At 45.2% G+C, this 24,774-nt stretch overlaps 1 long non-coding RNA gene across 2 annotated transcripts in view; it reads left to right on the top strand.

Moving 5' to 3' along the window:
• Positions 1-22,115, top strand: part of LOC118013152 — a 33,069-nt gene extending 10,954 nt beyond the window's left edge. The window contains exons 1-3 of one of the 2 annotated variants that reach the window (XR_004679937.1): positions 379-444; positions 21,380-21,439; positions 21,784-22,115. This is a non-coding gene — a long non-coding RNA (uncharacterized LOC118013152). Of the gene's footprint in view, positions 1-378; positions 445-21,379; positions 21,440-21,783 lie in introns of those variants that run through there. The other variant, XR_004679935.1, reaches the window with a different exon arrangement.
• Positions 22,116-24,774: the final 2,659 nt, after the last annotated feature.

Below are 24,774 nucleotides of genomic sequence, written 5' to 3'. Positions count from 1 at the left end.
AGTAGAGATGTTGGCTTCCTTCACAGATTCCAAAACTTTTGGGGGAGCTGTACTGGATGGATATGTTAAATCACTGATGCAACTGTCTCGACCCTTAGGTGCAGTTTGAGTTTTCCCCTAAACACTTATATCGCCTTTCAGGACTTTAAGGCTGTAAACGGAATCATTCTGGTTCTCAGCATCCATAATTAAGCTCCTGTGTTTGCACGTTCAAACCTTGAGGGTGCCCCTTGGGCATTTGGAGAGCATTTAGCGTACTCAGCAGCCTCTGCGCCAGAAGCCAAAGTGGCAGCGGGAGTGCATTCCATAAAAGCAGCTCTCTTCCTAGAGCCCATAATTAGAATGTGTTAACTACATCCTCTTTGCATCTGCTACACAGCAATTCAAGGGTGACAGAGGCAGAATGGCAATGGGACCCACAAAAATGTTCTGCTATCTGTAAAGGTAAGAAGTTGGTCTTTATTCTCACTTGTCTACTGGAAGTCAGGGGTTTTTTCCTGCCTGAGATTAGACACCTAGGGAGGCATTCTGTGTAAAACAGCCTAGTTCCCGGCCCATCACGAGAATTTAAAAAATGACAGCTATCGTCATCATTAGCATCATCCTCATCATGTTAGTACTTCACTGTCTTATGGAGAATGAAGTAGAAAGAAACAGAAACAGGGTCTCAGGTCTGTGATCTGGTTTTGTCATTAAATCGTCATGGGGTCTTCGGAAAGCTCGCGTACTATAAAGACTGGGATGGCTCGGCGTAACCATACAAGAAGCAGAATCTTTGGCAGGGTGGAATAAGGAGGAGGGGGAAGTGGAAGGAATCCTAAGCGGAGCAGACTGGGGCTAGGGAGGAAATAATCCAGTTGCATAGTGTTACTGGATGTCCAGATCCGCTCTTCACCCTGCTCTGTGCGACAGGAGGCTGACCCATATGGATTTCATTCATGGACTCCCTTGCCTCCTGACTTCTGGTTGTGTTTGGCACCAGCTGGGGATTGGAGGGTGGGAGGAGAGTGAAGCTGGAGCGTTTATTCTCCAGGCTCTCTCTTGATGGACTGAGGACCGGCAGTGGCTGTGTCTCTCTCTACAGAAGGCCACAGCGTCCTATAAAGCACACTCTACACACGGCTCCCTCTCCTTGGCCCTGGGTGGGTAACAGTGCCCTGCAGTTACTATCTCCCAGGTATGACCCCATCTCTTGTGAAGGTTCCACTCTCTACCCACACCTTTGTAAGTAGCCCCTTTATGAAATTCTCCCCCAGATTACTCAGTTTGAGGGTGCCATCTTTTTCCTGCCCAGACCTTAACTGATAAACCTTGGTCATTTTTGTACTGTCTCCTAAGCCCGGAGTGACATTGGCATCATGGTAGCATAAGACGTCCCTCCTTTTTGTCCCTCAAGCCCCTAGCACAGTGCTGGGCACCTGGTAAGCACCCAGTAAACACCAGTTAAATGAATAAGTTAATGAACTTTGGTGAGGATAGCTGGGTAGTCCAAAAGGAATAGGTAATTCTGGTACAATTCTGATCATCAGGAGTTCAAGGAGGGTCAATCGGGCAAGTGGAGCAACCCTAGGGCAGGGAGTAGGATTTAGAAAGAGGAGGATCTTGCTGGGGCAGCTGGAAGAAATTGAGCAAGGATAGTATCTAAGACCCTAGTCACTGACTGAGATTCAGGGCAGGGCCCAGATGTGGGTACATAAGGACAGAAAAAGCAGCAATGCTCAGTTTGACTTAATCATTGGGCTTTCGGCAGGAAAGAGCATCCTGGCTGATCACTCAAAGTCTGGGAGCTATTGGGCGGGGGTAAAGGAGTCTAATTCACTAGACCAGCATAGCTTGAGGACTCGTAACTATTCTTTCATGGAGGATGTTTCTTGAGCTCCTTGTTCTGCTTTTGACACTTAGCAAATGATCTTCAGGACTTAACTCGGTTTCCATCATTTTCCTTTTTGGGGAAGGAACTCACACAGTAGCCAACAGTTCACTTTTTCACTATGAAATAATGAGTGACTACATGTGTAGGGGTTGAGAACGTGGGCATTAGAATCAGACAGACTTTTATAAGAATCTTCACTTGACCAGTGTGGGCAAGTCAGAACCTTTCTGAGTCTCTGTTTATTTATTTTTTTAAAAATGAAGCTGGTGATAGTGCTTTTCTCCTTGTGTTGCGATGAGTATTAAATGAGATAATTCACGCCAAGCACTGAGAACATTTCTTGGCAATAGTAAATACATAGTGAATGAACTTTAGCTTACATCTGTATTAGTATTTATCTTTCTGGTTTTTCATGGGTCAGTCTCTTGGAGTCTGATTAGCGCTAAACATAAAATTTTAAAGTTCATTCACTATGTATTTACTATATGCCAAGAAATTATTATTATTAATTATTATTATTAAAAACAGAGGAGGCCACATCTCCATGATGCTGCTGCCGCCCTTCCCTGTCATATTTCTATGCCAATCACTAGCACTGGCCAGTGGGGCACCGTTATCTATCCTCTGGGCTTTCCCAGCTTTTGGTCTGTGCTTCCATAATGGTGCTTATCACATTTTAACATGTCTGTTTCCCCTACCTCGCAGTGAGTTATATGAGGGCAGGGCTAGGCACGAGAGTAGGGGCTCAGAAATACTTGCTGAAATTTTTTAAAATAAAATTTCATCTGCACACATCCTCCTAGGACCTTAGCCTCTTCTGAGGAATAAATTGGGCACTTCATTCAGGACGTTAGGGCACCTGCTTCTTTCCTCTTGTTCCAATCCCTATTCTTTCCATTCCCAGACACCTGCCTCCTGCTCTGAACAAGTGTTGGAAAGCAAATATGGCAGAAATAAATACCATTCAAGCAGTGCCTACACTGCAGGGAGCCCATAAAAGGAGAAGGCCCCTCTAAACTGGAGATCTGTTTATTTTGCAATTAGCAAAAGGTCAGGAGGCCTGGCATAGAATCCAAGTGTTACTCTGCTGTGTTAGCAAGAAATGTGGGGTTGGGAAGTTATTGCTGGGGATTTGGAATTTTTATTATGAATTCCAGGAAGCCAAACTTTTCTGGGTAATATGTGAATCGCAGCAAAGTATTCTGCCATCCTTTGACCCAAAGTTAGCTCCTTTTTGGTGATATAACAAGGTCAGTAGGTCATGGGAGCTCTGGTGGGTTACCTTAAAATGACCCCTTTTGAGGATGTAACAGATTATTAATCAGGAGCCATATCAAGGAGCTATGGCTAGGGAGGAGCAAGCTTTCAACCTTTGATTTAGGAGCTGGGAATTTACAGTTCTCTTTCTTCTGCAGGGCCCTAAATTGGCTCGACATAACTCTAACAGGAACATTTGTTTAGTGGGTGCTCTCTTTACCACAGGGCATTATGGGATACCATCCATTTGAAAAAAACGTATTGAGCACCTACTATGTGCCAGGTACTGAGCTAGGGTGATGGAGACACACAAAAGACCAAGACGTTGTCCTCAAAGTACTCGAGGGCTAGTGAGGACACAAGCATGAAAACAGAAATGCAGTCCGTTGTTAGGGGTGGCGCGATGTGGAGCATCATGGTCTCATTCCTCCATGGTCTCACTCTATCAGGGCAGAGTGAGGCCTAAAGCAAAGAGTGACCCATATTTTAGCCAGGGAAAGAGTCAGCGATGGGAAGGACTTCATAGAGGAGGTGGCGGATTTCAATTGCCCGAACAAAAAGAACCCTTTAAGTAAGAACAGTGCCTCCCTAAGATTCTGCTGCAGTGGCCACAGTATCATTGACCCTGCCTTTACTTTAGCCCTCTTCTGTTGGCTTGTAGCTACTTGTACTTTGAAAATTGTTTTTGAAGTCTTAATTTTAAGATTGTGCATCTCAAATTCATTGACTTTGCCTTTGACGCTAAAATGCGTATGCTTTTCTATCCCTCAGTTAATGCATACATTTGGTTGATTAACAATGGAGCATTTCTGTACTACATGTGTCATCTCAGGCCGGAAACTTCTTGGACGAGGAATCCCTTTGTTGTTAAAAGCTGCCTGCCTCGTAAGCTTTTAAAGCTTATTTCATCAGGTGCATGCTGGGAGGTGAGGGATGATAAAGTCTCTGGGCTACAAAGCCCCGTCCACAAGGCCTTCCCCTCAGCACCAAACTGCCTCAGACCGTCAGTCGGTCACACTTCTGACCTGATGCCAGCCAGGGAAGCTCACATCCCCACAGTCTCCGCACTCCCTTTCTATTGCCTAGAACCAGAACCAGAGGAGCATCTCTGTTCCTTTTTTATTCCTGTGGCTCTCAAAATGCTTTCCCATCAGCAAGTCACAATTTCTGTGATACAGGAAGCCAACACAACAATCAACTGACATGTATATAGGAAACCAAAGACTTATTTGAAGCTTCTGCACCTGGTTCCATGTCTTCCTGGGAAACTCCAGCTACTGCGTAAGCCTGGAACCTTGGTGTGATGGGCTCCTACAGGCTTTAGAGCTGAAGTGCTCTTTAGCTGATTAAGAAAACCTAAATATACATTGAAATATTGTTTTCCCACAAGTCCCTTAAATATTAAATAGCTTATGGCTTTTTTTTTTTTTTTGACCATGTGGTTTATAGCTTGTTATTTTGGAAAACACTATTCAAAAATAGCATGTCACAAGTATTGCAATCCACAGGATTGTTTTGAAGAGAGTGATTGGCCAGAGCATCTTCTATGATACTTCTAAGTTATGCCACTGATGAGCATTTGTGCTTTCCATTTACAAATGAATGAAAGGTAATTTAATTTAGCATTAGCTAGGGGCGCCTGGGTGGCTCAGTCGGTTAAGCGTCTGCCTTCGGCTCAGGTCATGATCCTGGGGTCCTGGGATCAAGCCCCAAGTCGGGTTGGGTCGGGTTCCTTGCTCAGCGGGGAGCTGCTTCTCCCTCTCCCTCTCCCTGCCGCTCACCCTGCTTGTTCCCTCTCTCTCTGTCAAATGTATAAATAAAATCTTTAAAAAAAATAAGTTGGCATTAGCTTAATAATGACCTTTATGGAACCAAAAGAGAGTCAGTCTATGGAAAAACAAAGCTGTTTGGCACTAAGCAAGAAAGTCAGGACTGATTCTTGTTGTAATGCAACTTGCTAATGGGAACCAAGGTAAATAACAAGTGGGAAGAAATTGTCACCTATTGATCCTAATAGTGAGATGTCAAACAATGTGTCTCAAATTAAGAGAGAGAGAGGGGGAGAAGTCCCCTCTTTTGCTTTACCATTTGCAAAGGACTTGAAAATCTGCCTCAGCAAAATCTCATCTATTTGGACTAATGGGGGTGGGGGCAGGCAGACCAATCTGAATTAGTGACAAGTTGGAATTCTGGAATGTTTTAAAACATGCCCTTTTATTAGCTGAAGTCTATGTGTACAATAACTCAAACTAACTGCTCGCAGTGGTTCCCAAGAGAGACCCTCAGAGACTTGCTTTCGTGAATAGATAAGACCCATTTGTTATTAGCAGTTTCCATTGACTCATAAACAATGTGCTGAAGTCCTTAAAAACAATTTGTTCCTTTAAGGAGATGAAAATGCATTTGTGATGTGGTTTAAAGAATCCTGTCCAGCAGACTCTTTCTTCATGGAAAGTGCAAAGAGATCTCTCCCTAGAATCTTCCCCACAAGCACCTGAGGGATCGAGGCGTGGCTGGCCTGGTGGGGGAAAAGGAGGTTCACCCAGCGGTCTCTGTCAAGAGAGACACAGAATACGGAGTTGGAAAAAATATCCCCATCGCCACGCCAGCCTCCGCTGGAATACTTCTGGCATTAGGAAGGAGATCACTACCTCTGGAGGCTGGGCAGTGTGAACGTTTGGAAACGGGTTTTTCCTTTGCTCTTGATTACCTGTGGGGAGGACAGCCCCCGTAAACCTGTCTGCATGTGGACTTGTCACATCAATATCTTTTGTGTCCCCAGTCTCCTTCACTTGGGAGTCAAAGTGGGAAGTTGACTTTGTTTGCCCACCCATCTCCTTTCCTACCCTGCTTCTTCGCCTGTCGTCCTGGAGTGCTGTAATATAAAACAGGGAGCAAACTGTTAGCTCAAACCCATTCTTGTCCCTCCCTGGGTTATTTGCCTACTTATGAGGAATTGTGGAAGATCCTAATCCTTCAGGATTGGAAAGAAAGAACTGTAATTTTGCAATGTATGATGGGCAATAGCGTTCGTTGATGAAGTTTGGAGAAACGGATCAGGAGCAGCATCCGGGCAAATCATACTGTGTGGACAGCCTGCCCTCCTTCCATCCCCAAATGCACTCACCTTTGCTCTGTTAGGTAATGTAAATATCCAGCTGCCTCTCCATATCTGGGTTGAATGTTTGTGTTCTCTTGTCTGTGTGGCCTTGACACGCCTGGCCACATCATGAAGGGTCTGTATTACAATGTAAACTCCAGCAAAGCGCTCATGTTTGTTAATCTTTGTACAATTCTCACAAACGAGTGTTCAACAAGTGTTTAAAACAATTTTTAATTCCACATATCATCATTTCAAATACACCTATCATGAAATTTACCATCATAACCATTTTTAAGTGTATAGACCAGTAGTGTTAAATACCTTCTCATTGTTGTGCAACAGATCTCTAGAGCTTTCTCATCTTGCAAAACTGAAACTCTATACCCATTATATAGTTACCCTCCGTTCCTCCCACCCCCCTAGCCCCCGGCAACCAACCATTCTACTTTCTGTCTCTATGAATTTCCCTACTCCAGACACCTCATTTAAGTGCAGTCATACTGTATTAGTCTTTTGTGATTAGCTTATTTCACTTAGCATAATGTCTTCAAGCTTTATACACGCTGTGGCATATGTCAGAATTTCTGTCCTTTTAAAGGCTGAATAATATTCCATTTGTATGCATAGACCACATTTTGTTTGTCCATTCATCCGTCGATGGACGCTAGGGCTGTTTCCACCTTTTGGCTCTTGCAAAAAATACTGTGTGGGCATACACATATCTGCTCAAGCTTCCGCTTTCAGTTCTCTTGGGCATATACCTAAGAATGGAATTGCTGGATCATATGGTGACTCTCTTTTTAACTTTTTGAGGATAATCAGTGTTGTTTAATGAGACTGAGGAGGAGGAGAGATATAAACTAGATGCATTATTATATTAGAGTCTCTCTTTTCACTACATTATCTGTTGAGTAGTTCTCATGTGCTCAGTGCTGTGTCTGACATAACTTGGAACTTTATGGTCCCTTCTTTTCTATCACTATAATGTAATCTCCATAAAAGTGGGGATTTCTGTCTATCATCTTCTTGACTGGCAGATGCCCATAACCTAGGATAGTGCCTGGCATTCATTCGTTCACCTGTTCAGCAAATGCTATTGAGGATCTAATGTGTAGCTCGGACAAAATGCTCATGAAAGTGATCACAAGTCAGTGAAGAAAGCAGTGTTTCCTGTCTGCTTGGCTAAGGGGCAGAGTGGATGAAGGGAGGCAACAGGGTCTTTCTCAATCACTTTGTGCCCTATCAGCCAAACACTGGCAATCCCCTGCTTGCAAAGGGAGACAGGGGTGAATTTAGGACTCAGAGAGAGCAGCTCAGTGAGAAATGAAGATCGTTAGAGACAGAAGCCTTTTCCAAGTGGTCCTGGACAGAGAGCTGCCCATTCACAATACTGAAGCCATATTGAATTAGGGGGAGAGCAGATCAACTCTTACCTTAGCAGGACACTATCAACTCTTGGCTGAAAAGAATTTGTTCTTGTTGTTGTTTCACTTTTGCCTCAAATCTGAATGAGGAGATGCGGAGCCACTATTGTCCAAGCAGTACCTTTGAATTAGGAGGCTCAAGGAATCAACCTACGTGTTCCCTGGTGCTCAGTCAATCCTAGCTAGTTCAGCCAGGTTGACGCTTGAACAGCACAAGTCTGAAAAGCGTGGGTCTGCTCATATATGGATTTTTTTTTTTTTTGCAATAAATACAGCACAGTACTGTAAGCGTATTTTTTCTTCCATGTGATTTTTTTTTTAAAAGATTTTATTTATTTATCTGCGAGAGAGAGAATGAGAGACAGAGAGCACGAGAGGGAGGAGGGTCAGAGGGAGAAGCAGATTCCCCGCCGAGCAGGGAGCCCGATGCGGGACTCGATCCCGGGACTCCAGGATCATGACCTGAGCCGAAGGCAGTCGCTTAACCAACTGAGCCACCCAGGCGCCCCCATGTGATTTTTTAAAGTACTCTCTCCATAACATTTTTTTACTAGCTTACTTTATTGTGAGAATACAGTATAGAATACATATAACATATAAAATATGTGCTAATTGACGGTTTATGTTATTAGTAAGGCTTCTGGTCAACAGTTGTTAAGTTTTGGGGAAGTCAAAAGTTGTATGTGGATTTTCTACTGCATGGGGGGTCGTCACCCCTAACCCCATGTAGTTCAAGGGTCAATTGTAGGTACAGAGTCGTCTCAGGGCTCTCTGGGGTTCACAAAATGGGGCATTCATTCAACGGTGCCCCTTAAATTCCGCTTCTCTAAAATAGCATGTGAGACACTGCTGGAACAGTGGAGCTGGGAGGGAAATGGCTGAGGTTCCTCACAGTTAAGCCCTCAAAGGCATTTTGCAATTCCACGCTGACTCCAAATAGGCCACATCTCTTCCCTCTTCTGTGAGCCCCAGTGATTTTCCTGGTCTGTCTTCCTACTTCTGAAACCATCTCCAGTTAGTCCATTTCTAAGGGTCCTTTCCACCTCCGTCTGGCCTTTGGGGACAGGATTAAGCTCTCTAGCTCTCCTCTCCTTGCTGTCATCCCCAATGGCGCCGACACCACAGGGGAAGAACAAAGTCACAAATATGAACAGTGATAAAAACTCAAGACATTTCACAAAGTTCTTGTAATCAATGTCCCTGCTTCTTTCCTTGAAGGTACCCAGAAGCCCCAGGGGTCTCCTGTTTTCTTTTATCTGTGAGGGCGGCGCTCCTTATTGCTTATAGGCTAAGGCTACGCTAATTAGCCTAGCATTGAAGGCCCTCTCCAAGCAGACTAAGGTCCACCGCCCCATTATTATCTACCACTCGTCTTCTAGTCTACACAAACTGTCTGCCCTCGGCAAATGGTCTCCTAATTGTTTTCCCCTCAAATAGCTGAAACTATTTTCATTCCTGTTTCCTGGTCTTTGTCCACATTAATTCCGTCAGGCTCTCTGCTACCCTTTCTTCAGGGCTCAGAGTCTTACCTTTTGTGACTACCCAGGGCCCTTGGGGGAGAATTGCACCCTCCCTGGAATTCCAGTAATGTTTCCAGTCTGCGCCCCTTCTCCGGATGTTACACACGGGAGTACATGTGTGTGCGTGTGTGCCTGAAGGCAAGCCCTTCTTTCTATCTCTGGGGCTAATGCAGTGCTGGGCCCTGAGTAGGCACTCCGTAAACTTTCATTTCAATGAGGATGCATGTTCTCGAAGCTGATTCTTTCTTTCCTTAGGTGGTGTTTACTAGTGTGAATGAAGTGCTGCCGAGACTTGCTCACATTTTGAGAGAAGATGAGGATGGTGATGACTCAGTGGCAAGATCTTTTGGCAGAGAATTCATCTTGAAAATACTCGTACTATCCTGGCAATGTACATGTAACAAGGGGAAACAGCCGAACCAGTCTTAAGATAACGCTAAAGATCTTTCAGCATTTTAGTAGGCAAGACTTTCCTTCCTTCCTTCCTTCCTTCCTTCCTTCCCTCCTTCCTTCCTTCCTTCCTTCCTTCCTTCTTTTTTATTACCAAGGTTATTAAATACTGCAATGAGCTACAGAGGTAGATTATTGAGAAAATTTGGAGGGGTGGACAATTTATTCATTCATTCAAAGGAAAACTGGCAGGCAAAATAAAGGAAGGGGGGAAAAGTTTAAGTATGAGGGATTTGGCATTCATCCATGGAAAACAGAGGAAGGCGGATAAAATCTTTTTTTTTTTTGGACTTTTTGGTCTCTCAACTGTGTATGGCTTCCCCAGCAGGATGAAGAGACTTGTGGAGGGTGGGGCTCCTTCTTCACTGTGTTGTAGAGCCATCAAGCAGGCCAATAAAATAAAAAAGGCCTGCAGATGTTTTTCTCCTGAAGAAGGGGTTGGAATGGTTCCTGAGTAACTATTGGTTAATGGCGATATACTTTCAGTCATGAAAAGATACGGAGACGCTGACAACTTTAGCTCTGATATACCTCATCCAAAGGAGTGCGGGGGGTGAGGCGTGCTGAAGGACATGCTCTTACAAAAGGGGGGTGCATCAGGAACTGGACAGACACAGCCTCGCACAGGGGCGGGACGGGAAGTCAAAGAATGAGAAGTCGTATAAAGAGTCACTGAAGGAAGAACAAGAGAACCAAATGAAAATGTTAGAGGGACGCTCACTACAGAGAAAGCAAGTTTGGAAGTTTGTGATTAGATTCTTGGCGAAAAGTACAGACAACGTGGCGTGTATTGTTGAAAAAGCCAATGATGACATCCAACATCTTCAGTCCCAGAAACATCTGATCTCAGACTGCTTGTTTATAAAATAATTTTAGGTGTCTAAAGAGTCAGAATCTGTATTTGTAATAAGCGCTTCTGTTGATTCTTAAGATCAAGCAAGTCTGGAAAGCACTGTCGAGTAATGTAGTAGAAGGAGTTCTGGCAAAGTGTGAAAACAGCAACAAATGATTTCACTCGGAAGACAAGTCATGCAAAAGAAAAAAGGGGAAAAGGGATAAAAGATGGGAAATTGGATTGGGGGAATAAACAATCGGTTTTTGCCCTGCTTGCTCCCGAAATGATTTAAGGCAGTAGCAAAGTTATACTAGTAAATAACCGAATTGCTTACTGTCGGCTTGGTATGGCACATGCGTTCTCTCATTTAACGCCGACAACAACCCCCACTTTACAGATTGGGAAACTGAGACTCGGGGAAGGGAAGCTAGGAAAGGGCAGAGCTGGGATCCAAGCAGAGGTCTCTGCTACTCTTAACTGTGTCACTAAACTACTTACAGACATCAAAACAAACCAACCCCAAAGCCCAGGAACCACAACAAAAGATACAACCAAGGGAAGAAGTTTGGATGAAGAGAAGATAAGGCAGGGAAAGCATGGTGACGCTGATTGGGTCCTGTTCATTGATTACAAATGTGGCTGTGAGCTTTCTAACAGCCAAAGGAAGCCAAAGCTCTTGATTCAGAGCATCCATAAGATAAAAGCAGACCTGCTTTCTCAGGAGAGACATCACAGTTTCTGATAGAATTTCCTGAGAGAAATGTCTCGTGTGGATCCTCAAAAAGAGGAGAAATGCTTCTATTGAAAGGATTTTTTTTTTTTAAAGATTTTATTTATTTATTTGACAGAGAGAGAGCACAAGTAGGCACAGTGGTAGACAGAGGGAGAAGGAGAAGCAGGCTCCCTGCGGAGCAGGGAGCCCAATGCGGGGCTTGATCCCAGGACCCTGGGATCATGACCTGAGCCGAAGGCAGACGCTTAACGACTGAGCCACCCAGGCGCCCCAGAAAGGATTTTTTTCCCCCAAGGGAAAAGGACATTTTCTTGTTTATTCATTTTTTAAAACTCACGAAGGCAAATACTGAAGCAAGGAAATCATTTAAATATGGATTATAATATTCTTCCCTTGTAAATATGTTTTACAGTTCACATATTCTTGGTAACAAAAGAGCTACATGTGGAGTTTTTGTCCTTGGAGATCTTAAAGAAAGGGTGGCTATTCCTCTGGCTTGGATGCCTGAAGGCAAGGACTGGCTTAATGGGGCCCCTTCCAACTCGGGGGCTGGGATTCTATCCTTCTGTAGCTGTGCAAACACTTCTACCTGGGGCTGCTTAGCCAGTCTTAAACCTAAAGACTCAGCCACAGAGATGGCTATGAATGCTTCCATTGTGAGGATCCTTTCTGATAAAATAAATGTTTAAACATACACACACAGACACAGACACACAGACACACACACACACAGACACACAGACACACACACACACACTAAAACAAAACCTCCACAACATTCGGGATTAAGACACACCCAAGTAAGACATTTGCAGTAACAAAAGTCTCACTTAGTCAATGCTTGTCACTGGGGATGGAGAGTCAGCACTTAGCGCCACTCATTTAACGCCGAGCGTTTGCTGAAGTCCTTTGTGTCTTAGATGTCAAAGAAATCTTTTCTAAGGGAACCATCAGCACCACCTCAGGGGTGATGTTTTAAGCCTAATGTGAAAAAGAGAGCTTCTCTAAAACTTCTTATATGATTAACACGGTTCAATGCCCTTTATGACAAAGCATGGGGAGTGCAAATAAAATTCTCTTCAGGAGGAGACCTTCCTCCCCCCGCCCTTTTTTTTTTTTAATCATTTCTTAGCAATGTGACACAAGATGAGAACTTTCACATCTCGGGGGTGGGGGGGAAGCTCAGGGAGATAGAGCCGTGCAGTTTCCACGGACCCAACCCACTCCGGAGTGGGTCAGAGGGCTCCGAGGAGGCTTCCTTTCAACCCGGGAAAGGTGAGAGAGAATCGAGTCCCCGTCTTGGTGTGCGTTAGGGAATGGTACGTGGCGAGAGCTAACCCAAGCCCGTCTGCCTCTGAGAGTCTGTTTGAATCTGCGGCCTTCTTTCCAGCTAGCGTGGCGCGTCCAGGAAGGAGGCACCCGGGAGGTTTCTGTAAAAAAGGAACGAGGTGCTTGAGCTACAAAGAGGGGTATGTCTACCCTGCTGTCGAGGGACAGACTGCATCCTTGCAACAGAAGGTGTCACCCTCTGGAGTGTTTGATGGACTGCTACTCTAACAGGTTTTCCCTTTATAAACAGAGGCCAGCCGCTTTGGCCTTATCTACTTGATTCTAAAATAGCTCGTCAATTTAATAGCGTTCAGGTTGTTTATGCACACACAAGGCCCTTTGAAAAAAAAAAAAAAAAAAACCCTTTTCATGTCGCCAAACAGGCATTTTGAAATCAACTAATTGGATGGTTGTCTGAATTCAACTCGTTGTTTTAAAAATAACCAGTTGTTCCGCTGAATTACATTTTTTTACCCCCAAGCCAATTGGTGTGTGTAGACAGAGTTTGAGTCAATCCAGATGGCTGGCTGCATTTTTGACTTGAACTGACTGGATGTTTTGTGGTCAGATATATACAGCTCTTGATAGCCACTGGGGAACTGGAGTGGAGGGGAAGGAAGGTGTAGGAAAGTTAGGAGAAATTATATCAACAAAAGTTTCCATCTTGAGGGCCGTGGATTCAGACATTTTCTGCAATCAATCCTCAACACACACGCACGCACATGCACGCGCGCGCCTGCACACACACACACACACACACATAGTTAAGAAAACAGAAATAAAGTAATAACATCCCTCCCAGCTGGCTCTGCTCACGGCTGTGGGTCTTTTCTTTCTTTCTCTCCATGAATTTCTTCACTGCTTGGGTGGCCTGTGGAGGGATTCTGGCACGTCAGCTTCATAGGTTTAGCCCCCTCTTAGGCTCACTTTTCCTTCCTGTGGGGAGCTCTCCTTTGAGGGACTCTGTGCTCCTCTCTGTCTGCGAAGGCAAGGTAGGAAAAAGAGGGCTTCGGTCGGACCTGTACCCCCTAATTCCAGGCATGAGGCCTGACTCTGACCCGTGGAACCACTTTTCCTCAGGGAAGCTGTGGATTTCCTGTAGTGAATGTAAGCAGCTCTCCCTACCCAGGCGTGTCACTACTACATTCGGAGAAATTCTGAGTTTTGTATCATCGATAGTCTCCATAATTAGCTGTCAAATTCCACTGGCCCGAGGAAGTGCGATTTCAGAGGCTTTCAAAGGCTACTTCATTTGGACTTCTCCTTTTGATTTCTTCATTTACCTTCCTGATAACAGGATGAAAGTAAAACAGAGCCAGACTTTCCCTGAACCACTTGAGGCTTTTCACCTACAAGGTGGAAAAGGTTCTCCAAACATTTAAAATCCAACTGCAGGGTGATTTCCAAAGCGTCTCCCACTTTCTGCCCCACCCCCCCGCCCACAAATTGGGAGTGAATTGTCTGAAACAAACTCGCTTTTCCACAGCCAACATTGTACCTCTTCTATCTTGTGCAAAGGTCTTTGTTTGCAGGAAAGTGAAGAGCAACAAGAAACGTTCTGAAACCTGGCCCGGTCTATATGGTCCCCGACTTTTCTCTCTCATCTAGTAAATCCTAAATGGGCATTGTGTTTCATAACATGGCATTTTTCAGGCCTGGCTCTTGGAAGGTGAGTATCGATTCCCCTGAGCCTTTCAAAGACATCTGGATAACATTCAAAAGTTTTTGCCTATGACATTTAGGTTTGAAACCACTGCCACATGGCTTGTTGGGAGTTTTTATTTTTGTATCTTTTAGAAATGGACAGATATGACTTGGGTATGGTCCCGTCTCCATGGCTGACCTGCTATGTGATCTTGGAATCATCACGTTATGTCTTTGAATCTCGGAGGTTTTCTCATCAATGTTACGGGGGTGATAATACTTGCATGTCTGGTCTGTCTCATGGGGCTGTTGGGAAGAACATACTGGATAAGGTATGGGGAAGCCCTTTGTGAGAAGCATGAAGTCTAAAACAAGTGAAAGAGAGTTGGAAAGGAGACAAGTTAACTGGGGTGATTAGGCAGTCCTGGAAACTGGGCCCTTTCTTCTCAGATCCAGAGGTGTGTTGTGAGGCTCCCAAATTGCCCTACGTGGTACCATCCCTTTAATCCTCGTTTCTTGGATGTAAACGCCCTGAAAGATCAAATTCTAAGGAAAAAAAAATGGTATGAATGGATATATTGCCTCAGTTTGAAGAACCCATAATAAGATTAGTACAGGGGTAAGGAAACTTGGCAGGCTTAACGTTCTGTTAATATCAGTGATGCTGTGAGTGTGTTCAAGGTATATTGCTAATAGTGCAAGTCCTGTTTTGCAGCAAAACTAAAGTGAGACAGATCTTCTTCTCGGGTTCCAGAATCATGGCTGCTTTAGGTGCAAACACGACTGCTCAGAGAAAAGATCCTCTGTTGATCTGCTCATCTCAGAGTCAAGAACTAAACAGTGCCTGTGAGAAGAGACAAAGGGGCGATAGGCAAATCCATCCTTCATTCTTTGATTTTTTCTCCTTAACTGTCTCAGGGTTTCCCATCCTTGAGTGTTGTAGGGGCATCTGATAAACCCCAGATGGTTTAGAAGCACACAGAATCCTGCTTTATATTATCATCTTGTCTAGCTGCCGGCGTGTGATTAAATGACCTTTTTGCCATAGGAGCAGTTACACTGAGGAAGATGAACTTTCCCTTCCACATGTGGGAGAAATGTTTTCCCTCCACATATAGACTATCCGCTGAGAGCCTGGCCTTGTTTCCAGTTGTCAAGAAATCATTTGGCCTTTTTCCTCTGAAGAGGAGTCAGTTCGTTGCCTAGTATCGAGCAGAAAAAAAGAAAAGTAAATACAGCATGATATTTCTGTACAGCAGTAAATTAGAAATGGTATGAGTATATGTGAATATGACTGTGAAGTTTAAAACTGGGGTAGATCTGGCTGCAAGCTCAAGTTTGAAAGCTTTTTTTCAGAAGTGAATTTGAGCTCCTGTAGTTACATCCAGGAAATACGAGCCATTACGAAGGCTGGGAATTGAGGGTAAGGCCAAAAAAGGGGTCTGGAAATGTAATTGTAATTGGGGAGGCCAAGCGACAGAGGTTAAGCCCCGGGAAATGGAAAGGCAAATCGGTGTCTGAGAATTCCTGGGCCTGTGTCAGGTCTCTTGCTGGAGCCTGGCCATCACTGAGCACCGTTCAGCTCTTACACCCTCCACATGGACCTGTTTTAAGGGAGGCTGCGGGAGGGTTGAGCAGGAGCCAGCAGCGTGTAGTTAAAGGAGACCCTCTGAGAGCGTATGCCCCCCTCAAACTTTTGAATCCTATAAAATCTTGATAATCTGGCACACCCCAAAGCTGGCACTGTGGTAAACCTGGCAATGAACTCCCAACGAAAAATGCAAGATCTCAGTTAGGCCTCATCACTCTGGTGGTTAAAAACAAACCTGGATAAGGACCACGAGGGTAAGAATTTTGCCCTAATCGCTGTATCAACAGCACTTAGAACATAGTGATGGGTCAATAAATGTTCGTAAAAAATAAGGCAATCTTTATTAAAAACAAAAAACAGACAGAAAACCTGGCTTTGATGGCCCTTAAAAGAAATAGTCTTCAAGTTCATAGGATAATGTGAATACCTACACTGTGCCAGACAATTTACCTATATTATCTCTAGTCCTCACAAAGACCTTGCAAGGTTATGTTTTTCCTAGCATACAGAGAAGCTGAAGGAATATTGCAGTGGACACCAGTATCCTGGCTACCTGTACTATATTTGTATTATCACATGAATTTACCCACCCATCAATTCATCAACCAAAGATTAAGCTTGTAATCCTTATTTTTTAAAAGATTTTATTTATTTATTTGACACAGAGAGAGAGCACAAGCAGGGAGAGCGGCAGGCAGAGGGAGAAGCAGGCTTCCCGCTGAGCAGGGAGCCCGACGTGAGGCTCAGCCCCAGAACCCCGGGATCACAACCCGAGCCAAAGTCACACACCCAACCAACTGAGCCACCCAGGCGCCCCTTTAATCCTTATTTTGTAAGTGAAGCCTCAGCCACGTAGGGCGGCTGGCCTAAGGTCACTCAGCTAGTAAGTAACAGAGCTGGAATTTGGACTCAGGACTATCTGACTCCAGAACCCACACTCACTCCACCAGGCTGCAGGGACTCTTGTCATCACCGTGTTGCAACATCAGTTAAAACAAGTAAACTAAAGAGTGGGTTGAAACTGACCGGATGGTTGAAGTTACTCGTTACAAGTATCGACAGCAAAGGAACAGCCTATGAAGGGCCTTTCATTCCAGAATTACAATTTGTCAAAATCAGACTCATGCAGGAGGGTTTGGATTGCTATATGTTCTATAGCATACATTAAAGAGGAAGAGACAGGGGCGCCTGGGTGGCTCAGTCGTTAAGCGTCTGCCTTCAGCTCAGGTCATGGTTCCAGGGTCCTGGGATCGAGCCCCACATCGGGCTCCCTGCTCCGCGGGAAGCCTGCTTCTCTCTCTCCCGCTCCCCCTGCTTGTGTTCCCTCTCTCGCTGTGTCTCTCTCTGTCAAATAAATAAATAAATAAATAAAAAGGAAGAGACAAATCATACAGGGGATTTTTATTGTGCTTGTTTTTAAGAAAGCAAGTTTCATGATGTGTCATAGGCCCAGCACAGATTCGGCTCCAATGTATCACCATTTCTATATATTCACAACATCGTACACAAGTTAAATATGAGAGAACAGAGCAGCAAGAATAGATTAGATTTCCTATACTTTGTTTAGTAAGGCAGGGAAATATGCACTACATCTCAGAAAGATTTCCATAGAAAGGATTGACACAGGTCTTTCAACAGGGAAAAATTGATAATAAACCCTCCTCAAAGTTTACTACCATCATTTCCAGCCAATATAGTAACCTGTTAGACCCCCATGCAGCAAGATTCAGATAAACATAGTCTCTTACCATCAGTACTTCACAATCTTAAAGAGTCAACATCAAAGCCTCAGTTACGTAAAGATTTTAATGCTATAGTTCTAAAAATCTCTGACTGAGATTTCTGGAGATAAAGAAAATACGATAGAAGTATGTCTGTTTGTATCTCCACTCTTGCAATATTGCTTACAACAAGCATGGCTGGGCTGCTCGTTAGGAGAAAAATGTTGTACACAGTACTTTAAGAAGAGCACCGATGGACCAACAAATATTTCTCAAGACTCTCCTGTGGAGATTGCACCCCATTGTTGGGGTGTGTGTTGTGAGGGCTGTGTTCAGTCATCCATTCAACATATAGGTATTGGGGGCCTGCTATGCTCTAGGTACTGTTTTAGAAGCGGGGTATAGAAGTGTAGGGCTCCTTCCTTCAAGGAGTTCACAGTCACAGAAACACAGATTGTCAGAGCTAGAAGGACTCTTAGAGAGTATATAGACCACCTTCCTCAGTTGGAAGTTAAGGAAGGAGGCTGTGGGTTCAGAGATGTTAAGCTACTGATCCAGGGGCACAATGCTCAGAGTGGCAGCACAAGAATTAGAAACCAGCTCTTTGGACTCCCTAATCCTATGTTCTTTCCGTTATTCCAGTCTATTTGGGAAGACAGGATACTCCCACATGAAACAACTTTAGAACAATAGCAGACAAAAAGCTGCTAACAAACCATATGGTATTAACCATAAGTTTAACAGGAGTTAGAGGAGGACTGGAGACATCCAACAGAGCTTAAATCTTCTGAGTAATGACATGCAATTTATTTATGGCAGGGGAGACTTGCTATGCTTCTGACATGTTGTAAGGATGAATGAGATGAAGGCATTCCAAGGAAGCAGTACTTCCCTCTGGATCTTATCATCTTGCTCTAAGAAGATAGGTTTTGGTACACAGGCTAGCATCTCCTTCATTTATAACAGAAAAAATATAAAATCTGGGGGGTGGGTGGATAATCGGCAAAATAATATACGAAAGCTGTGGAGTTCAACTTCTGTTTTGCAATTTACACCAAGATCTACTGAGACGCAAAATCTCACAAAGACCATATTTACTCTGAGTATTGCTGAATACAAGTGAGCCAAAGAAGAAGAATGTTCCTATGGGGAAATTTTTGTAGGAGAAACCTTTTAGTTAGAAATTTATCTTCAGATGGGCTACGTATTATCGGAAAGTTTTTACGTGTTGTGATTTTAATAGGAACTCTCTATAAGTAGGGAAGGTGGAAATTTATCTTTGTAAAGAAAAGCTTCACAGGGCTTTATTTGAAAAATATTTACAAAGTGACTACCATGGCACTGGGCACATCCCAGGGCAGTGCTTCTCAGGCTGTAGTAAAGGATTAGTTTATTTTATATATTTTTTATTCTGTCTGACATGTACAAATACTTGGGGAAACTACAATAAAAATGAATGACTAGAAAAACTGGGAAATAAAACCAAAATACAAGACCGTTTTTAAACAATTATGAGATTCAACAGTGGGGCCAATTCATCATGTGCTTACATGTGGCTGTGGTATCAAAATGCTATAAAATTTTCTAAAGGCTTACTCTCCCTTTTTGTACTTAAACTTGGCACAGACCGGTAGCAAACAGTGCAGGGACCAGCACAAGTATCCAGACCACACTTTGAGTAGCACTTGTACTAGAGGAAATAGAGAGAGAAGCGTCATGAGAACCTGTGCTCATCTAAAGCTTACAAGTCATGGTGGAGACAATAGTCCCTCCAGGTGTTGGTACAGCAAATATGGCAGATGCTGGGCTAACGGGTATAGAATGGTTTGGTACCTACTCTCCCCTTCCTTTGGCTGCAGGCCCCCACCACACTGCTGCTCAGGAACACAGTCCCTCATGGATAGCCTTTATGATAAGTCTATAGAGTTAGGGGTGGGGTGGGGATGATCGCCTTTTCTTGAGAGATGCTACTTTGGAAATTCCGCAAGACTTAGAACTGTGGCTGGGGTTTGGGAAGTGGGATGGGAGAGGTGGTTGAGAAAGCATGAGTTGCTATCTGTGGTGGTGGCTGTCAATTTTCCTCCCCCAGATTGCTGGGAATTCAGGGAGCTCTGAGGATGAGAAAGGAACCTGATGGAAGGAAACAATGTGAGAGTTCAACTGTTGGAGATCCTCTGTTGACCTAGGCTCCAGAGCATAAAGACCCAGAAAAAAACAAACAAACAAAAAAACATAGTAAAATTACTTATAGGTTCTACACACCATACGACAAAATAAATATATTACATTACCTGAACCACTGTGTTTTTTGGGCCATGATAATTCAAAGCAAAACAAAGGATGTGTGAATTGCCATGCCTCAGGCATCACCAGCCTTTAGATTTAATGCTACCATAGTCTCAACCACCAAACTACAAACCCATTAAATTGTTTAGAAAACCAAATATCCTATGCAAGAGACAAAATGTTAGATATAGATAGATAGATACACTATATCTGCCCAATCAAAAAAAAAATCAATGGACTGGGGGTATGAAGAAATATGTTATGAATCTAGATCAATATCCCTCATACAAACAGAGACAGAACAGAATAATTTTTTATTTGTAGTAATCAACATGATGCCACAAATAAAAATTTCAATAATTTTTTCCCCCAAGTCTTAGACTGTAGCTTACAAGAACCTCAGTATATTTTGTGGATTTAGTGAGGGCCAAGCATAGTCCCTGGTCTGAGGAGAGGCTATCCATCCACAACTCATAATGCAAGCATCTCAGCCGGCCCTATTAATTTTCCATACACATGGAGCCAAACTCTGCCTGGGATTATTATGCAATTTTCAAAATGGCTTTAAGTCTTTCAACTTACAAAGTTACCATTTACATTGCACTGGCCTGCTGGCTGGGATGAATGAATGAACGCTCTTTCCCAAAGGACCATAATTCATTCTCTGATCCTAGCTTATATGTTTGGGAGAATTGGGATCAGTGTGCCTGGCGCCTCCCCTCCTCTCTGCCCCACAAAGGACTCATACACTGCGAGAGAAGGGGAGACAAAGTGGCTGTGTGCCATGGAGTGCAGAGGTGTGGCTAGGGATGTGTTGACCGGGGGTAGCAGCAGTCCAACGTATAAGCAACTGTCTACATGATGTGATTTCAGGTGCACCAAAAAAGGCCTCATTGCCCCTCAGTTTAAACACTCCCTTCCCACTGGCGAATGCCTGGAATTCCACAGTTTGGAGAGCTCTGTTCCTTTGGTTTAAAGCTTTGATCCCTGTTAAAATACCCGTACCCCTGGGTGGGCAGCCCCATTGTATCCTATCAAGCAGATAGACTGTGGGCAGATGAGTCTGAAAGTTTCTTCTCTGAAAGCCCGTTTTGAGGACAGGGCAAGGAGGAGAAGGCACTGTGCACCTGAGGGGGGGGTGGGAAGAGGAGGGCATCATCTGGGGGGCAAAGGGAACCGGGCCATCATCTGGGGGGCAAAGGGAACCGGGCCCAAGGCAAACCATGTGTGCGTGTGTGGCCGCGTGCACGGCTGTGTATGAGCCCCTCCCATGGCGGCAGCTGCTGAACACCCTTTCTTAACTCGCTCCCAGAAACCTTGATTTATGCTGCTTTTGGAGCCATGGAACTAGACTCTCCTCCCAGCTACAGCAAGATAATAGCTGCTGGCTACAGCTGGGAATTCTTGAATTCTTTCAAACTGGAGACTAGGAACGCAAGGTGAAGAAAAGTTCTTCTGAGGCCCAAAGAGGAAAATGGGGCCCAACGGTGTCACCTAAATGCTTCCAAGGGGGCCTGAAAGCACAGAACCATGAATTGTAGAAAGTGAACGCTGGCTCAATCAGCACATCCTTTTGTGTTTCTCGACTGATTGTTTCTCTTTGTCTCTTCCAGCTGAAGAGTAAGAATGAGTCATTGGCCTGACTCCTAACGCGAGGAAGGGAGCCTTGAAGGGTAAGATGGTTGTTTATGTAAAAGAGCAAAAAAGAAAACCCAGTCTTAATTCATAGTCACTCATCTGGGCAGTGGAGAGTACGTAACGGAACAGATTTTAGGCTTTGGGAAAGGAACTGGATGTTTGTCAGTAAAACTCCGTTGTCACTGGATGTGCAGAGAGCACCGGATCGATCGCTGTTCCTGACCCAAAGCCTGTTGTTCCTCAGGGTCTGCCCCGGTGTCTGAAATTCCACTGCCAGAGTCATCGCTCGGGGGCTGGAAGACCAGAAAGTCTTTGAGAGGCCCTTATAAAAATGGAACCGCTTCTTAAGCCTAGCCCCTTTTATTCCCTCCTCCCTTAGGTTGGCTTAAAGCCTTGAAGAAGCTGCTTGGATGGAGGAGGAGCAGACGCTTTGAGGCCAAAGACCGAGTTCCCCAAACCTCAGGGCTGGTTTGCCTGTGAGCTAGCCCTAGTCCTGGTCATTCACATAGCACCCCACAAGTTTTGCCATATCGTCATATTCCCAATACTCTTTCGTGTTTTTCTTCAAGCCAGCTCACGTTTTCACTGAAAGCAGTTCGTTTCAGCACTATCTACTTAGCTTTGTCCTAATGCAGTCAGGGGTTAGGTGCACTACTCATGTATATATTTTTCTAATCCACATTAAAATAAATATCGAGTAAAATAAAAACCAAAAACTTCACTGGCCCACCTATCACCACGGATTCACGCACTTTACTTTGGGAAGCACCCCCCTGGCTCATACAGAGCGTATCACATAAAGAAGGTTATATTAAAAATAGGTCTCAGTCCCTCATTTCAAGGTACTCACTACCCAGTAGTTGAAAACAACTGTTGCCTTTGTAGTTAGTTGCATGAGCTCTGGAAGATCATGAATTTATGGGAGGTCATGTCTTCCTCTGCGAGGTCATGAAATTCAATCAATGCTTGCCTTCCAATCTGCCCTTTGGTCACAGGGCTCCACAGGTGGAACATATCAAACTCACCAGCCAAATTATGACTCTTAATTGGTGTTTCTTTTAAAGTGGATATGTCATTTGTCAAATGTTCAATGCAGGCGCAGGCCTAGCCCCAGGCAAAATTATGAAGTAGGAGAAGAATGCCAGATACATAGGCGGCACTCAAATGTTTGTTGAAAAAAGAATGAATGAGCCCTCCGTCCTTGACTCCTCTCCCAGCCCCCACATCCACCAGGTCACTAAGCCTTTTTCATTCTCCTCCCCAAATACCGCTGCTAGTTTTTTTTCCCTTCCACACACATCTCCTCTGCCCTGGGCCTTTATCGCTTCTGGTCTGGATGACTTTCACAGCGTTTTAACTTGCTTCCAATCCTCTTTCTTCTCCAAACCGTTCTCCACAATCCACAAAGTTGCCGGAGAGATCTGTTCCTCAGGCAAATATGATCATGTCACTCCTCTGCTTAGCATCCCCTTAAGTGGTTCCACGGGCTCCTTAGCCTGGCTTCAAGACTGCATCACCTGGCCCTTGCTCGCTCACCTCGGCCTCGTGGGCTCTTCTGACCCATTCCCCCCCCCCCCGCCCAGCCTGAGCGGTTGCTTGTACTTCCCACCCTGCAATGGGGCCCTACAGACTGTCCCTGCTCCATCTCTGTTCGTGCTGCTGCTTTTCCCTTGGCCCCCTCCTTGCCAGCTGCTTTTCTGACTTCAACTCCTGCTGGCCTTGTAAGCGTGAGCTTATGGCACCGTCTCTTCTGGGAAGCTTTCTCTGACCTACCCTCTCACCCCTTAGAATGCTGCCCTTGCTTCTGTCTTATCACTGACCATGTGCTGTGTTAACATTTTCTGTTTGGTTGTTTTCCCCATTAGACTTGTAGCTCTTTGAAGTTAGGTACCAAGAGTTAATCTTTGGATCCTCATTGTTTGCCTCCCACGTGTCTGGTGCATAGTAGGAGTTCAAATCTTTGTTACTGAATGAATGAACGAATGAATGAGCGAGCTCCTCAGCAGCCTACCCTTCCTTTACCTCTTTCCTCAGCCCACAAGTTCTGGCACATGACCTCCTCTCTCCTGGTCTGGCACTCCCTGGGAAATTCGTGGTGTGGAGGCTCTCCCTTTTCTTTCCTAATCAAAACCTACTTTTACCTAGATCAGAAACAACACAATCAGATGAGAAACTAATCCACACTGAGGTGTTAAATCATGTCATTATACGAGTAATTTTTGAGTTCCTACCAGGTGCAAGGCACCGTGCTAAGAGGCATGTGTGTGTGTATGTGGGGGGGGGGGTCACAGAGAATAGGAGAGTTAAAGATCCTTACCTAGGAGCACATGGGTAATGACTAAACGCATTCCTCCTTTGAGAGGTATTTCATTTTCAAAGAACTGGATTTCTAATGGAGAAATTTAAGCAGGTGAGGTGGGGATTTGGGTCTAGGAGACAGTTCAAACAGCCTTCTACTCCATCTACGAAACAGGCAAGCTCTGGCTCGATGAATCTGCTGTGTCCAATGATTTCCTCATGAGTTAGGCTGGCGTTAAGCCCCAGGTTATTTTGTTGTCACCAGTTATGCTTTGCTTCATGAAGGGTCACCCGGGGCTATCTTGCAGGAGACAGATTCTTTTAACATCCTGGGATCAGGTGCTTTCTCTGACTTTGTGTGGCTCTTTGGAATCAAACGTAGCAAATCCCACGGGCTTGTAGACTTTTTAGGTACAGGAGTCAAAGATGAGGCAGGCTGTGAACCACCCCCCCGCCCCGGGCGGTCCCCGGCTGCCCCTGAATGTGACTATTCGTGGGTTGGGTTTGCGAACCCGACTCGGGCCGCTGCGTTGGGAAAACCGTTTGAGGGAAGCCCCTCGGAGAGCAGGAAGAGGAGGTGGATTTTGTGCGGAGGAGGAAGACCTCGGGTGGCCCGGGTGGCCAGGGGCGAGCTGGACCCGGCTGGGAGGAGGCCTGCGGCGAAGCGGAGAGGGGCCCCGCGGCCGGGGAGCCCCCACGCACCTCAAGGAAGGATGGAGAGGTTGCAAAAATCCTAAAGGGAAAAGCCCTGGCGGCTGCAGGCCAATGAGCGGCGGGAAGGAGGAGTGAGGCTGGGGAACTTCTCCCAGAGCCAGTCAGAGGGGACGGCTGCTGGGAAGCCAATCAGCGCGCCGGAGCCCGCAGCCCCTCTGCAGTAGTTATGCCAGAGCGCCCTGGGTAGAGCGGCGGCGAGCGGGCAGCTGGGCTGGGCCGCCAGGAGCCATCGCACGCGCTCGGCGCCCTCCTCCCCGCCGCTCCCGCCCGGTCGCCGCGCCGCGGTGCCCCAGCCGGCCCCGCAGCCCCGCGCCCCCGCCCCCGCAGGCTCGCCGCCGCTCGGCGGCCGCCGCCCCCC

The sequence above is a fragment of the Mirounga leonina genome, unplaced genomic scaffold (assembly GCF_011800145.1).
Source record: "Mirounga leonina isolate KUSES-001 unplaced genomic scaffold, KU_Mleo_1.0 Mir_101664, whole genome shotgun sequence".
Classification (NCBI taxonomy): Eukaryota; Metazoa; Chordata; class Mammalia; order Carnivora; family Phocidae; genus Mirounga; species Mirounga leonina.
Note: the sequence above shows the minus strand (reverse complement) of the source record. Positions and strands in the feature narration are given on the sequence as shown.